Raw genomic sequence first — 15613 nt, 5'->3', positions numbered from 1 at the left:
CTGAAACAGACAAAAAAACACACAAGAAACAATAAAACAAGCATTGAGACAATGGTTGTGATTATGATATTTTTCAAATCACCCTGAATCCTAATAAACATCCCTGGACCAAAAGTAGTTAGTCAGGAGACCTGGCGGCCAAATCTTTTATTTACTCAGGAAGTTAATTTGCATACCTTGTTTGTTTTATTTTCACCATTTGCATGCAGTTTACCAGGCAGCCAGAGGCTAGTCATCTCCATGACTACCTGGCTTTTGATTAAATCAGGGGCAGAGACTTCCAGCTCAGCTCAACTAAATGTAGCACAGAACTAACGAGGACACTGCCCACTGGAGGCTGCCCGACAGCCAGCTGGACCCTGAAACTGTAAGACCCACGCACTGCTGTAAACTACGGCCGATTCTACTGTGTATCCTTGGTGAGTACTGAAGCCAAGATAGGTTTAACTGGGCAAACTCCTGCCCCCTTGGACAACCTGATGTGCAGGTTTTAGCTTCACGGAGTGGTCAATAAACTAAGAACTCACTGGAAGGGGAGCATGGCTTTCAAAACTAAGGTAACAACAACAAAACAGCATTTCCAAACTCCTGTAACCCCCAAATCTCAGATGTCCCTCTTAAACCCTTGAACCAGGAGAATACTCCCCAACCCATAAATGCAGTGACTACAATGCGAGCGATACCCCCAAAGAAGGGAGAATGTGGTCTCCATCCTCTCCAGCTTTCTGGACAGAGGCCCTCCCCAGGGTGTGGAAAGTGATGGGTTACCCTGCAGGGTTGAAGTGAGAACCGTACACTTCACTTTCTCTCCTCTACCTGTGGAGCTATGGAGAGTTGGCACCCTGTGTGGGCAAATGTTCAGGGACTAGCATTTTCAAAGTAGCTTTCTACACATAACAGGTGAGGGACATGCAGCTGAGGAAGACAGATCTACTGCAGAGCACGTGTAATATGGATGCATTTGGAACTGATGATGGAAGCGAATCTTCAAAGGAAAAACGGGTAGGATTTGCTAATACCTCTGACCCCCCATCTAGTCTGGGCCCCAAGATTAATTTCTAGGAAATCACAGTGGATCAGTTATTTGGAGAAAAATGGCCCAGATATAAAAAATAAACAACAGCACTTAAGTCCCAATGACCTTTTGCTTCCAGTGATGTCAAGACTCCTGAACCAGACACACGGGGCCTGGGGTGACCTGCTGGATGGCAGGAGATGGACATCTGACTGAGGAATTACTTTAAATACTGGTCTAGGGCTTCCCTGGTGGCGCAGTGGTTGAGAGTCTGCCTGCCGATGCAGGGGATACGGGTTCATGCCCTGGTTTGGGAAGATCCCACATGCCACAGAGTGGCTGGGCCCGTGAGCCATGGCCGCTGAGCCTGCGCGTCCAGAGCCTGTGCTCCGCAACGGGAGAGGCCACAACAGTGAGAGGCCCGTGTACCACAAAAAAAAAAAAAAAAATACTGGTCTAATTATGAAGAAGTAACTCTAAGGAACAAAACCGTGAAGAAAAACTTCACAGAGCTGCCATGGCGATCTGGGTAGGACCAGAGGACCCTAACTGCTGTTTCTGAAGTGCTGCACAGTGATGCTCCCCCAGGAGAAGAAGGAAGGGCCTGTGGACCAGCCCCTGTGTCCTGAGCAGATTGATGCTCAGAGAGCCCCTCAGAGGTCCTTGAGCTTTGACTAAACGTTGCCTCTGTGAGCAGACGCTGGAGCAGAAGCTGGGTGGATCCGTCCCACTTCTCCACGGTTACGGCATCGGGTGCTGTGCTGTATAGTGTTTCCGACCTCTCCTTCCAACTATGTGTCTTTTCATACTATGTGTCTCACTTTATTTTCACAGTAACCCCAGGAAGGCAAAAGATTACCTTTGCTTGTTAAGATAGGAAGTTGAGGTGCAGAAAGGGTAGAGGGGGGTGGAGGAAAGGCAAAGGGGATGGGAGGCGGGGAGGCACAGGGAAGGGGGCAGAGGAGGGAGGGTGGACCCTAATTCCACACCCTTGAGTGCTGGGGGACTTAGTGACTCAAACAAATAGAATGTGACAGAAGTGATGGTCCTAGGCTTCTGAGAGCGGGTTATAAAAGGTATCGTGGCCACCTCCTAGCTCCCTTTCAGATCACTTGCTCTGGGGGAGGCTGGCCACCATGGTGTGAGGACACTCGAGCAGCCCTGTGAGGAGGTCTAGGTGGTGGGGGGCCGAGCTTCTTCCCCATTCAGTCACCAACATCCAGCAAGGAACTCAGGGGCGTGGAAGTGGATTCCTCACCCGCAGTCAAGGCTTCAGATGATGCAGCCCTGGCTGATAACCTCACGAGAGAACGTGAGCCAGAGATGCTCAGATAAGATGGTCCTGAATTCCTGACCCCCACAGTAACCACGAGATAATAAATGTTGGTTATCTTAAGCCACTAAGTTTTGGATAGTTTCTTACACGGCAATAGGTAAATAACATATCTAGTTTAAATCGAAAGAAAAAAGATAGCTAATAAATCAGATGTGAGTACACTGAGTTACTGGGTTCCCTCCCTAAAAACTTTCAGCAACTTCTAAAACAAATAGACAAATTCCTTATCGAAAGAGTGTCAGTACAGAAGAAGTGAGGGGCTGATGGGGGGGCATTATAGGCAAAAACACTTGGAGGAAGCCTTTGAAATTACCGCAGAGAACAGTCCAAAGCACTGAAGGTGACGGTGGTGGTGTTGCTGGTGTTGAGAGTGGCTACCATTCTGAAGCACATACCATGTACTAGGTAGCATGCCAACTCCTTAGCATACATGAATTCATTCAATCTGTATGAGGAAGGTATTAGTATTCCATTTTTAGGATAGGAAAATTGAGTCAAACGCAAGCAAGATTTGGCCTGAGGTCTGTTTCTCTCTAAGCACATATTGGAAATTGCCTGAACAAAGGGTACAGCTCTTAATTCTCAAGTTACAAATCCAAGTTGATTGTTGTCAACTGAAAAATCCAGAATACCAACAGACATAATAAACATGCAAAGTAAGGACATGTGCTGTCTTTCTTGGTCTTATTTAATCCATCTGGAAAGAGTGATTTCAATTCGTTCTCTGGTTATGACATTCCCAAACCCCTAGACTTACATCTTTGCATACCTCTTTAAATATACCTGCAAATTACCCTGAAATTCAGCTTTGTGACTATCTTCTGAGTGGAAGCAATGAGAAAAAGGAAAACAATTAAAATAACCTTATAAGGGCAATGGTAAGACAAGATGAGAGAGAACTATCCCTTTACAACTCTCTGTCTGTACCGTCAGGCATAAAGAAAAAAGAAGGCGTATATGGATGGGAAATGTAATAGAATATCTGGACAACGAAATCACTAATTAGAAAAATTCAAACAGAATGAAAGAGAGTCAAGAAGTAGAGACTGGATCTGCCAACTATGTATGGGACAGAAGCATTCCAGAGTAAACTGTTAATGCAAACGGAAAGCCTTTAACATGAAAGTGCAATTATGACTCAAGTGCTACTCCAAAAAATGGGCAAGTGGGAGGAAGATGCAAGGATTTTCTCATTGCTCTAAGATGAAACAATCAAATACCATTGTTTTCCACAAAATACTCCCTCAACCTGGAACCAAAGGAACCCCAGGCACAAAGAAAACAACTTTGAAAGAGGACACATTTCAAGAGTTTCATTTGCACGATGCCTTACCTCAAAATGCATTAACAATAAACTATATCTCACTGAAAGAATTTGTTCCTTGGAGAGATAAAAGACTTTCTTTTTTTTGTGTGTGTGGTCTCTATCTCTTGTATTTATGCTTCTTTCTTTAAAACAGACTCTAAATACTTCTGATCATGGATAAAAGTACAAAGAGTTGGAAGTTGGTAAGACTGCATTGTTATTTTTCTGTGAGTGGACTTTTAGAAGTTCATGAATATAAGTTACTTCGGTTTCTTCCCACAGCAACAAATTACTCTTGGAAAATGAATGCATGAAAACCTGTTACCCAAAACACCATTCACAAGATGGGAAGACAATTTCAGCAAATTATTTTTTAAAATATATCATGCAACATAGTTGATACTGGCATTCAATAATTGGGAAAAAAGTAACCAGTGAAGGGCCTGTCTTGGGCTAAGGTCATATTTGGTCTGCTTCCAATATTTCTGAAACATCACTCTGCCCACAGCTTTCTTTCTGATCCTCTCCCCTCATCACCCCCTGAGCCACACTTCTGATTTCTCTCTGGTCTTTCCTACCTCAGTCCCATCACGCACATTCACCCAGACTCACTTTACATCTTCTTCCTCTATGAAACCTTCCACTCTTGTAGTTTTAAATTATGATTATCTGAATATTGGTAATTTCACAGATCTATCTCCTCAACTGTAGACCAGTGTACCAGATTCCCCCCTCGATATCTCTATCTTATGTCTCACAGGCACCCCAAACTCAATATTCTCCAAGTTATCTCTTATCTACCCTTAAAACCTAGCTCTCCTTTGATACTTCCTATCCCCGTGGGTGGCTCCCTCATCCCCTCAGTAATCTGAGCTGAAAACCTAGTTTTTCCTGACTCCATCCTTTGCCTCCTTCCTCCTCTGGCTCAATTCAATCTATCTCCAAATTGTGCCAAATTAACTTCTTAAGTCTTTCTCAGATCCACCACCCACTCCTCATCCCTATGGCAAGCACCTTCCTTCAGACCTCCCCCCATCCTTCCTCTCCAGGACTAACCTCTGAGATCTTGACCCCATCCCCTCCTGATACCTGTTGAACTTTATCAACTCCTCTACCACGAATTATGTGCCTTATATTTTCCATCACTCCCTCTCCTTGTTCCTTCTCCCGAATCTGTAGAATTCAAATCTCCCACATTAAAAAATCCTTGGGCGTTCCCCCCGCCACCCCTCCGACTCCTTCTTCTTTTAAACTATCATGGCACTTCATAAGGGAAGTCTACACTGCTTCACTTTCTATCACTTTGAACCCACTGCATTATCCTCCCGACGTCCTCAAAGTGCCACCTCCAAGCGGATGTCCCGCTGCCGTACATATGGTATCTTCCTGATTTCCAGCCCGCTCGCTCTCTCTGCGGTACGTGATAAAGGTGATAGGAATCCTTCTCCCTTCGTCATTCCATGGCAGGTCACTGCTTTCAATCTCCTCTTGCCTTCCTCCTTCCAGCCTCTTTGCCTTTCCTTTCTGCTGTGCAGACCCCTTGAATGGATGCAGGCACCAACCTGCCACTCTTGGGGGTTTCCCTTGTTGGTCTACACCCTTGGTCTGGAAGAGCACATTCATTTCTGCTTTCTTGTGAGGTTTCTTACTGAATTCATATTTTTATGCTTGATCCATCTTCTGAGTTCTAGACTCATATTTTCAGCTTGTGTTGGGCCTTTCAGCATAGATGCTTTTACCCAGAACTTTTACACCACGTTCAATATTTTGAAAACCAAAAACTCTTCCTCCTAAATAATCTTCTTTGATGTTCTTCCACTTACCCGGTCTCTCGGTAGAAACATACTGGAATTAGCTCCAACCATTTCTATCCTTCCTTTCCTTACTGTCCATGTACAAGTGGTTTCCGAATTTCACTGGATGTTGTAACTTTGGAATGAACCTTAAGTTCAGAGCACATTTTCCACCCCCAGTAACACCGCCCTAGTTTGGGATGCCTAAGTGGCCCCAGTGACCTTCCAGCTGCCCCGCCAGGGCTCCTCCCCTCCTTCCCAAGGCCTCGGCAAGTCCCTGCTTCACAGCGAGTCGGGAGCAGTGTGGTGGGTGTGGCGGTTCGGGACAGGTCTGGAGTAGGACACACCTACTCCTGTGGACCCACTACTATTATTATACAGTTTTAGAGGAAGACACAGGATCAGTTCTCAGCCTGCTGATCGCCCGAGGGGTGAACTCAGGAAAATTAGTTAACCTCTGAGCCTGAGTGTTAGAGCTGTATTTGTTCAGGAAATTTAAACCATGAGAAAGGAACCAAGAATGCTCTTGTTTAAATTTTAAGAATTATACGATCTAGTGACTAGCATTGTGCAGAATCCATGAAACTCTTTTTTTCTCTACTCTTTTGGGCTGTAAGAAAACAGGAATTCCTCTGAGAATGCAGAGTTGGAGCTAACCTATTTCAAGGGCTGAGAGAGGTAGGAGAACAACTGAGATTTTGCCCTGGGTGCCTGGTCAGCATAATCTCTCTATTCTTTAGTGCTCCAATAACGAGATGGATGGTCCCCTGAGGTGGTAAGCCCCCCAGCACTGACAGAATTCAAGCAGAGGCTGGACAGCCGCTGTGAGGAGCGCTCTAGAATGGGTGTGAAACGGAGCATGACCCTATGGTCCCTGCCCCACCGTGTCCACCGCCTGCCTTTCGTCTGTGGAAACACTTTAGCCAAAGAATAAGTTTAATCAGAGAAATGAGAAAATGAAGAAACAACAGAAAAAAGTCAAAAGAGATCAAATCATAATAGTCAGTAAGCAAAGTCAAGGACCTTTAGTTCCTCCTCAAGGGCTATAGGTAATATTCTGAGCCCTGTCCTGTGAGCTGTCTTACAGATACTGAAACCCACCAGGTGGGAGAAGTTAACTACATGATGACCAGACGTAGCCATGACATAAGCTGCCACAATTCTGAGAAATGGCCTCAAGGAAGTGGGAACACACCGACCCTGGAACTGAAGACTAGCTGTACTTAAAGCAGTCAAGGCGACGTTGGTCAGAGCACCGCAGGACCGTCTCAATATGATGGTCAGGGCTGACTGCACTGCTGCTGCATGTAGCCCCCTCCCCCTCGGCCTATAGAAGCTCTTGCCCCCTGCCTGTCAGTGGTGGGGGGGAGCCGGCCTTTGGACAGAAGTCCGCCCCCTCCCCCACCCCCGTGCTGGCTGTCGGCCTCCAAACTAAAGCAAACTTCCCTCTCCACCAACCTGGCCTCTTTAATGGCTTTTGAGCGGTGAGCAGCCGGACCCCACTTTCGGTTACAGGTGTGACCATCCCGAAGCAGATGCTCCAGGGCACATGCCTATCCCTTTCCTATTTGACCCTATATTCTATTTATAGAGGAAATTAAACATATCAGAGGGTACAGATGAGCTCAGAGTAAGATCCTCCCAAGCTAGGATCAAGGGCACATGGATGGAATAGGTGGTTAAAGAAAGAAGATATGGTAACATGATGTGAATAGAGGTTAAAAGTACTGGCAAATTTTAACACAGGAAAAAGATCGATTGGGCAGGGAAAGAAAGTGAGATTTGGAAACCGAACGGTTAAAAATAAGAAGAAAAATTATCTGCATGAGATGCACGCCGATGAGTGAAAAAACCAGAAACCTGAAGGGAAAAAATAAAAACTCTAAAAGAAGTTGGAAAATGTGAGATTTCTTGGCTTTAAAATTGGAGAAAATAAAGTGTTTACCCAGAGGGTCTATCTCCTCACAGTTTTAAAAGTTCTATTTCCCAAAGAGAAGGAAATTCCACTAGGTTCTAGCTGGCAATACCCAGCTCTACTGAGAATTAACACACAGCCAGTCCCCCAGGAGAAAGCGAGCAATCTGCCTCCCAAACCCAAGCCAAGGTTTCATGGACCATGACAGATGCTTCATGAGAGTCATGCACTGTTCGTGTTCCTTTTGTAACATTTTGTAAATGTTCCCTCAAAACCTTTTTGAAAACAGCTTTACGGAGGAATAATTGATACATCAAATACTGCCCATATGTGATGTGTACAAGATGATGAGTTTGGACACATGTGACACCTGTGGTGGCATCCTTACCATCAGGGCAACAGATGCACCAACACCTTCCAGAGTTGCCTTGTATCCCTGACAACCTTTCAGGAAGGTGATGAAGATCAAACAATTAAGCCTGAAGCCCTGGTGCCCCCTGTCAGTTAATGTGGGGAGAAGTGAGGTGAGCAAATATACCCTCTATTTTTTCAAAAATACGTCATGAATCGTCACATTCACCTGGTGCATTACTAAGTCTTGGTCTTGACACATTCTTCTGAACAACCTGCACTCCTGCTTCCATCCATGGTCATGATCCACGATCATGGAGCAGCTGCCGTGCTTCCGAGAAGCTCTCAAAGACCTGTCTGTGGAATGGCTAATGACCCGGTGGGCCTTCAGGATCTGCCAAAGGCTCCCCTGACTATTCCATCCAGGTCCCTCTTTGAATAATTGAAACAACTGAGCACATCTGCAGTATGTGATGAGACAGGAGCTAAGCAGCTCGTAGGGTCTTTCTGGGAAGAAACGATGAGTATCTTGTCCAGAAACCCTTTCCCTTAACATTTGGAGAAACGGGCCCAGCTCAGAGTGCTTCTTTTTTTGAGGAGTGAGACCAATGGGTCAAAATACTCTAGAGAAGATGCCCAGGTTGGCTGGAGTCTGGAAAGAAAGCCACCTGAGAGACACCCGGAGCAGGCGATCCGCCCGGAAGAGAGAAGATGAAGGGGAGCTGGAGGGTTGTCCTTAGAGTTTTAAGGGGCTTTGTGAGTCAGTGTGAGCAAGCCCGTCCTCATTTACTACAAGAGGGAGGATAATGTTGACAAGTGCGCATGACAGGGAAAGCGATTTCAGCCCAACGATGCTAACTTCTGGTGATGAAAGCTATCCAACACTAACAAGTCTTCCTGGCCCCATTACTGAAAGTATGGAGGCTGAATTTGCTGGGGCGTCCAGGTGAATGCAGCGAGTGGTGATGTTGAACCTGGTGACCCTAAACTTCTTCCCCATTCAGAGAACCCCTCAAGTCCCATTGGAGACCTCGCCCCTGCCCTCCCCGTCTCTGCTCTGGCTGGTGCTTACGTTTAACTGCGTCTCAGTGTAGGTGCTGAAGCCTGGATCTGGGAGCTCAAGCCTCAGCATGTCCCATCTGATAAGCTCCTGACTGTGACAGAGTCCCACATCAGAACCCACACTGCTTCCTTTCCAACATTCTGGAGAAATCTCATCTCCTGGCAGATTCAAGTCTCTGCTTGATTTTTAATCTCCTGTTCCATTCACGTCTTCTATTGGGCTCCACCCCCAATGACCCAGCATCTTGCCCAAATATCTGACCTCCTGCCTGGTCTCTGTGAATTTCAAGTCCTGATGTTGATGCTGATGGTGATGGGAAGTTTCCTGAAGGCACTGGTCCTTCCAGAGAAGCTGCTCCTTTTGTCAGCACAGGGTCACAATCACCCCTGGGTTCTAATGACTGCATCTGGTACATATTTCCTCACCCTTTGCCAACTTATTTGATATCATTTAGTGAAGTCAAAGGTCTTGCTGTAATAATTTAAAAAGAAAATTTCTCTAGAGGGCCCCAAATAACTAGAAACAAATTGAAACATTTAGTAAAAGAAAAAAAAAAAGATGTTTAGCTCCTATGATGTAACATAAATGTTAGGAAATGACTCCATATAAACAAAATGTCCTTTGTTTTCCCCTTGGCTGCATATGCCGTTCCTTCCTCATGATCTGGAACTCACAGTTCAGGGTAAAAATCTAGCAGGTGTAAAACAGAGCAGACATAGGGTTGCCAGTTTCAAACTACAAAAGTAATTACATTACTCTTTTATAGCCTATTCTTCTACTTATGTTTAGACTTTCTTCAATCAAATATCAGACTTTATGCAAGAATGCAAATTTCTTAAAATACTTGAGGGTGCTGTCAATTTAGGTATGATTTGTTAATCCTGTGAGTATGAATTTTGTTCTTGTAACCAATATTACATTTTCAGGTGCATATATCTCACCTAATAAACTAGGAAGGAAAAAATTTCATAAACTCCATAAGCTTTAGCACTGGAATGGAACAATTTCAGAGGATAATGGTTGTTATTTTTAGTGCAGGGATTATTTCAAAATACCAGACACATACAGGTAAAAAAGAGTTTACTATAATTTGTGAAGCAGCTTTTTATGTATTTTTACATGCTTTTATTACTAGAAACTTATTATTACATTTACAGTGCTCTAAGGGTGTGTTCCCATGTAGGGACAGCAATGCTTTTAGCTATTGTAGCTATTCTGGGATCATTGTCAAGCTTTATAGGTTGCTTCTTCCAGAGTTTTTCAGGGTGAATCAAAGTAGTCTTTAAAATCTGTGGCCTGACACATTGTGTATATTAGCCCTGTCAATATTGTGTGTTGATCTGAATCCTAGCTAAATTGAAAGTGCTGAATTCCCAAACTTTAGAAGAAATCAGAGCTATCTAAACTCGATTTTCTATAATCTCTAGAAAACGCATAGTGTTTTTTTTTTCTCTCTCTGAAAGTCATTTCTTCAGCTCATTTTCCTTCCAGTATCTGTTAACGAGCTTTCTATGCCTGGCTGATTTTGAGCAAGTTAAAAATCTTATTGGGTATAAAAAAACTCACGTCCCTTGGACTTTTATCCCTGTAATGTGGAAGCATGGCACTTCAAATGTGAAAGTACCCATGAATAATTGAGAATTTACAGAGCAATGGAAAATAAGACCCTTTAAATATAAAAACAACTTGAGCAAATTAAAGCCTTACCAACACCAAAAAAAAAAAAAAAGTAATTAAAAGCCCTTAGGATTCAGTATTTGTATCTCAACTCCTCTCCTCCTGGAAGCACTGGTCTTCCACCAAACTTTCTAAATTTAAGAGAGTAGAGATGGTGGTTTCCTCTTGAACCTGCAGTCTCTTCAAATGTCTAGTTCTGCTCTGCGTACCACACCCACCCCTAATACTCCCTAATTCATTCTTTTGCGAACAATCCCCATTCATCTAACTTCTTCTTCTTTTTTTTTTTTTTTTTTGTGGTACGCAGGCCTCTCACTGTTGTGGCCTCTCCCATTGCGCAGCACAGGCTCCGGACGCACAGGCTCAGCGGCCATGGCTCACGGGCCCAGCCGCTCCGCGGCATGTGGGATCCTCCCAGACCGGAGCATGAACCCGTGTCCCCTGCATCGGCAGGTGGACTGTCAACCACTGCACCACCAGGGAAGCCCCCATCTAACTTCTTAGTAGAGAATGTTTCTTTCATCCTCTGTGCCTTTCACACGCAATGCTCTCCAGAAATCACTATGAGAACATCTGAGGATAAAAACAACATGGTTAAAAATGAGGATGCATCTAAATCAATATCTTAAGTGTCAGAGATGAACAGTAAAACTTTCAGCTGTGATTCGGATCGTGTTTCCAAATATCCACTTCAAGAGCATCTCTGACATCCAGAAATAGCTGAGTAATTTCTTTTTAATCATTTCCTGTGTCTTCACTTGGACATTTCAATTCAAAAAGCGTGTCCATGTGTCTTACGCTCATCTTCTGGAGACAAATGAAATCAGTCATAGGGTTGCTAGGAAGAAATTCAAAGGAAGTGATCCATGAGGCTCTCCTTCCAAACTGATTTTCAGGGACACATACCAGCGCGCCCCAACTTCCTCCCAGGCTCTGTCACTCCCTGTCCTCCGCGTGGCCGGCCACTAAGAAATGATGCTCGATTTCCATACTCTTCCTGGCAGCCAACTTCCCTCCCTCGCTGCCCTCTCTGTTCTATTGTTTTGCCAGGCCTTTCTGCTGACTCATTCCTGATTTTGCTTGAGAACACAACATTTTCTTTTTCCTTGCTCTCTTTTCTGTCTCTTCTCACCGGCACATACTGCCTGTAGGATCAGCCTTGTGGAGAGGCAAGATAAAAATAAATAAAAATTCCTTACATCATGGAGACCTTTAGAATTTACAAACCACTTTTTTCTGTATCCTTTGACTTGACCCTCACACCACCTGGTCCTGTGGCTGGAGTATCAATAGCTCCTCCTCGATTCTCTTTGTTTTGTTTTGTTTTGTTTGCGGTACGTGGGCCTCTCACTGTTGTGGCCTCTCCCGTTGCGGAGCACAGGCTCCGGACGCGCAGGCTCAGCTGCCATGGCTCACGGGCCCAGCTGCTCCGCGGCATGTGGGATCCTCCCGGTCCGGGGCACGAACCCGTGTCCCCTGCGTCGGCAGGCGGACTCTCAACCACTGCGCCACCAGGGAAGCCCTCGATTCTCTTTTAAATTAAGAAACGGAGGCTCAGAGATGCAAACTGATTGGTCCAAGGTCACATACTGTCACAAGAACAGACGCGGGAGGTCAATGTCTTTTCACGTGTGGCTTGACCTTGTTCTCACTATAACACCCTGTCAAGATAGCTTCTCCCACCCTCAATCACCTCCTCTTTACCAGCCGTAAAGGCTACTGATAGACCCATTTTCAAGAGAACAATATTAAGAAGAAAGTAACCGTGAGAAGATGAACGCCAGAGCCATAATTAGCTCTCCCACTGCACAAGACCAGCTATCAGCCAATGGAAGTCAAGGCCTCGGGGAACAGCACAGAATTCCAGTGGTCCCGGGGGCCAGAGTGAGACATGGAGAGCAAGGAGGACATGGAGGGGGTGACACGGGGGAAAGTTGCTCACTTTCAGCTACACAGGGCTGGGCTTCTGCACCACCTCCTTTGCACAGCAGTTCACCGGCTTCTCTGTAGCCTCTCCTGAGCCCTGTCCCTTGTGACACTGAAGGCCAAGTGCACTGGACTCACTTCAAAGGACAGAAAAGGAAGACAGTGCGTGAACACCTGGTTCTCTCCTCTGGTAAACGGGCGTTGATGGATGGAGGACCCACTGGCCCTTAATCAGCACAATATAAAGACCAACAGCGGCACGTCCCTCCTTGATAAGAAGGTGCACTGGAAACACCTACGTGTTCCCAGGCCCCGGCTACGTCTGCACCAGGCCTCCAGCGAAGGCCCGGGTGAGAAGTCCTGTCAGTTCCTCTCCTCCCCCCGCTCCTTCCCCCGCTTCTGCTTTTTTTTTTCTTTACATCTCTGTGTTTGTGTGTGTATCATAGGATGCTAAACAGCAGGTAGACTGATTTTTGGCAAGTCAGTCTCCCCCCACCGACGCTCACATCACAATTCCAGTCCCCGTTTTTCATCACCTCCTCACTGTCTCCGCGTGAATACTCTGCCCTGCTTATCCACGTCTAAGGCGATTACCTTCTCCTCTCACAGCCTCCTGACCTCCCATTCACGTGCAGCAGGAACCCTCCTGTGCTCACACGCAGGAGTGGGGTTTGGACCCGGGTCTGACCTCTCGCCAGACTGGTCGTTTGGGTACCTTTCTTTCTTTCAGTGTCTTTCCTCCGGATCCCCCTGGACCCGATACAGGCCCCCGTCCCTCAGGAACTTTCTAAGATGTTGCCATCTGCCCAACACATCCTGATATAACACTTCCTTCACCTTCACTTGAACTTCAGCAAGTTCCCCCTGCCTCCCTCTCGAGTTCCCTTCTCAGAGACTCTCTGATGTGACATCGAGGCGACCTGGGCAGCGTGTTGGCGAGACCCCTCCCCGCTATCGCACAGGCATTAGCATCAGTCAGCTGGTGCCAGATGAGAAGCAAGGGCTGGGGCTTTGCTGCAAATGGCCACAGAGCTACAGCTCCTCGAAGACAGGACCAGGGCACAGTGGTCCAGGAGAGAGTCTTAGCGCCGCCTGGAACGGAGCACCGGGGACAAGTGGACGGGTCCCCAGGACAGCGTGCTCCCAGCCATGCCCGACTGAGGGTTTCCTACCGCTGCCAGCTGCCCTTCCAGATCAGAAACCCAGCGTCCTGCACCCAAGGCTGATGCAGCTACACACTGAGGGTTCTTAATCCACAGAGCCCCTTAAAACAAGTCCTTCGTGGGTACGATAGACAATAAATTAGGATACAAGTGACCTGAGAAGGTTCTGGAATCCAACGGGTAGAAATCGCTGAGAGCAACCTGTCGCCCAGCTGCCCCAGCAGACACACCGTCTGCGCTGCCACGCTTTGTGTAACACTTCATACTCCCTGCGGTATGACTTCCTTGTAGCTTGTTCTCTCATTTTCATGAACATTTTTGAAGGTTTTGTTCTCATCCACGTTACCATGTTTGCCATGCACGTTGTGCTAGGAGGTCATGTCTGTGCTTCCCCCTTTCTCCTCCACCTCTGAGACAGCTCATGTTTCCCTTTCTTGAGTTTCTTGAGAACCCCCCATTCTCAGGCTCTCCTTTGCTTATTCTCAGAGGCCTTTCCTTACACTTTTCAGCAGTAAAAGAGATCCTCAACGCCCCTGAGACAGGCAGCTCCTGGGTGACATGGACACTAATGGTAGGAAGAGAAGGGGATTCTGGCAGAGGCTAGCTTTCCTGCTCTGATTCCAGCTTGTTTTCTGTCCCCTTGGCTGCCTCCTTCTGGAAGAATCAACCCGGGTGAGCAAAGGGCTGGGACTTGTACCACAGCCCTGGGAGTGATTTCAGAGGCTCCAGTGGGTCTGGTTTGACTGGACACCATACACACACAATGAGGGGTAATCAGGTACCACCATGGTCCTGCCTGTGTGTCCAGAATAGCGAAATCTGGCATCTGTGATTATCATCATAACCAGCCTCTTCGATGTCTTCTTGATCTGGAATTACCAAATATAATGCCATTGTTACTATATAATGTGCCACCCAAACAGGCACAGAGAAAGTGGAGTGATCAGTAATTATGTTGGGAAAACAGACACAAATTGTTTGTCTGGAACCACCCATTCCCGACAAACTAAGGTATATGGTTTCCCTCGTTTTCGCTGCTATGTGAGCAATCCTACCACAGCCAGAATAAGAAATTATTTCCTCAGTTTAACTAGGGGCAGGCACTTGTAAACAGAAATTCAACAAAGACCTGGTAAACGAGTCTAAAAACAGACACACTAAGCACGGGGTGGGGTACTGTGTTGAGCACGTCTCCAAGAAGGACTCACAAAGCGCGAGGCTGTGGAGGCGCCATCTTCACGCAGGTCAGCTCCTCACACCACGTGGCACCTGCCTCTTTCCCAAGCCTCGAGGCAGACGCCCCACGCCAGAGTTGGAAGGCACTGTTTGCTGGCAGGTGTTACGTGTCCAGCTTGAGGTGAGTGGAGAGGGCACTGGGGCTGAGAGGGGTCATGGCTGGTAGCTGAACAATGAACACAGGGCAGGAGGAGAAAACCTGGGGACAAGAGGCTGGAAGGACCATCTTTCTTCAAGTCAGAAGAGGTAACTTAAAGGTTTAGAAAGCGCATACTGAAGCAAATGTAGAAAAAGCCCTGTAATCAACTGATTACACATACGTAGGGTTATACCAACCTTGGAGGGGCTTAATACATACTATGAACATTACAGACACATATTACAGACATATTCTCAGCAGTCTCCCAAATCATGTCATAGTTTCTAGGATATAACATCCCAGGTTAGGAGGAAAAGTAGATGGAATCCATTAAAAAAAAATTCAGGTTTAGAGTTGACTATCCTTGAGACAAAAAGAACTCTTGAAAATGGGGGGGAGGGCAGGGAATGAGGGAGTAGCTGGGGTGGTGTTTCAATTTTCATTCATCTATGAATGTCCCTAGAAATCTCAGTCTTAAAAGATTTCAAAATGTAGGGCATCCTAAAGAAAATCATAGGTGATCTTAAAATGGCATTTAGTTGATTTAATGTGAGTTGTTTGTCATCGTGGATGGGGAGGAATCCACTGAAATGATACAGGAAAGAACTGTCTGCAGGTGAGGACAAAACTGTGCCATGAGGTCAGGGAACTCAGTACACAGAAATGGAGAAGGGTGTTCTCTCTGATCGCTGA

At 46.1% G+C, this 15613-nt stretch overlaps 1 protein-coding gene across 5 annotated transcripts in view; it reads right to left on the bottom strand.

Annotated features, from left to right (window-relative positions):
* The window catches only part of DPP6 (dipeptidyl peptidase like 6), a gene marked incomplete at both ends in the record, with an annotated part of 1069187 nt that overhangs the window by 241652 nt on the left and 811922 nt on the right, over positions 1–15613 (bottom strand). The gene's annotated exons all lie outside the window — the stretch shown is intronic.

This window comes from Mesoplodon bidens (assembly GCF_964165515.1).
Source record: "Mesoplodon bidens genome assembly, chromosome: 9".
Taxonomy (NCBI): domain Eukaryota; kingdom Metazoa; phylum Chordata; class Mammalia; order Artiodactyla; family Ziphiidae; genus Mesoplodon; species Mesoplodon bidens.
The sequence above is the reverse complement of the archived record's forward strand: the minus strand, read 5'-3'. Positions and strand labels throughout refer to the sequence as shown.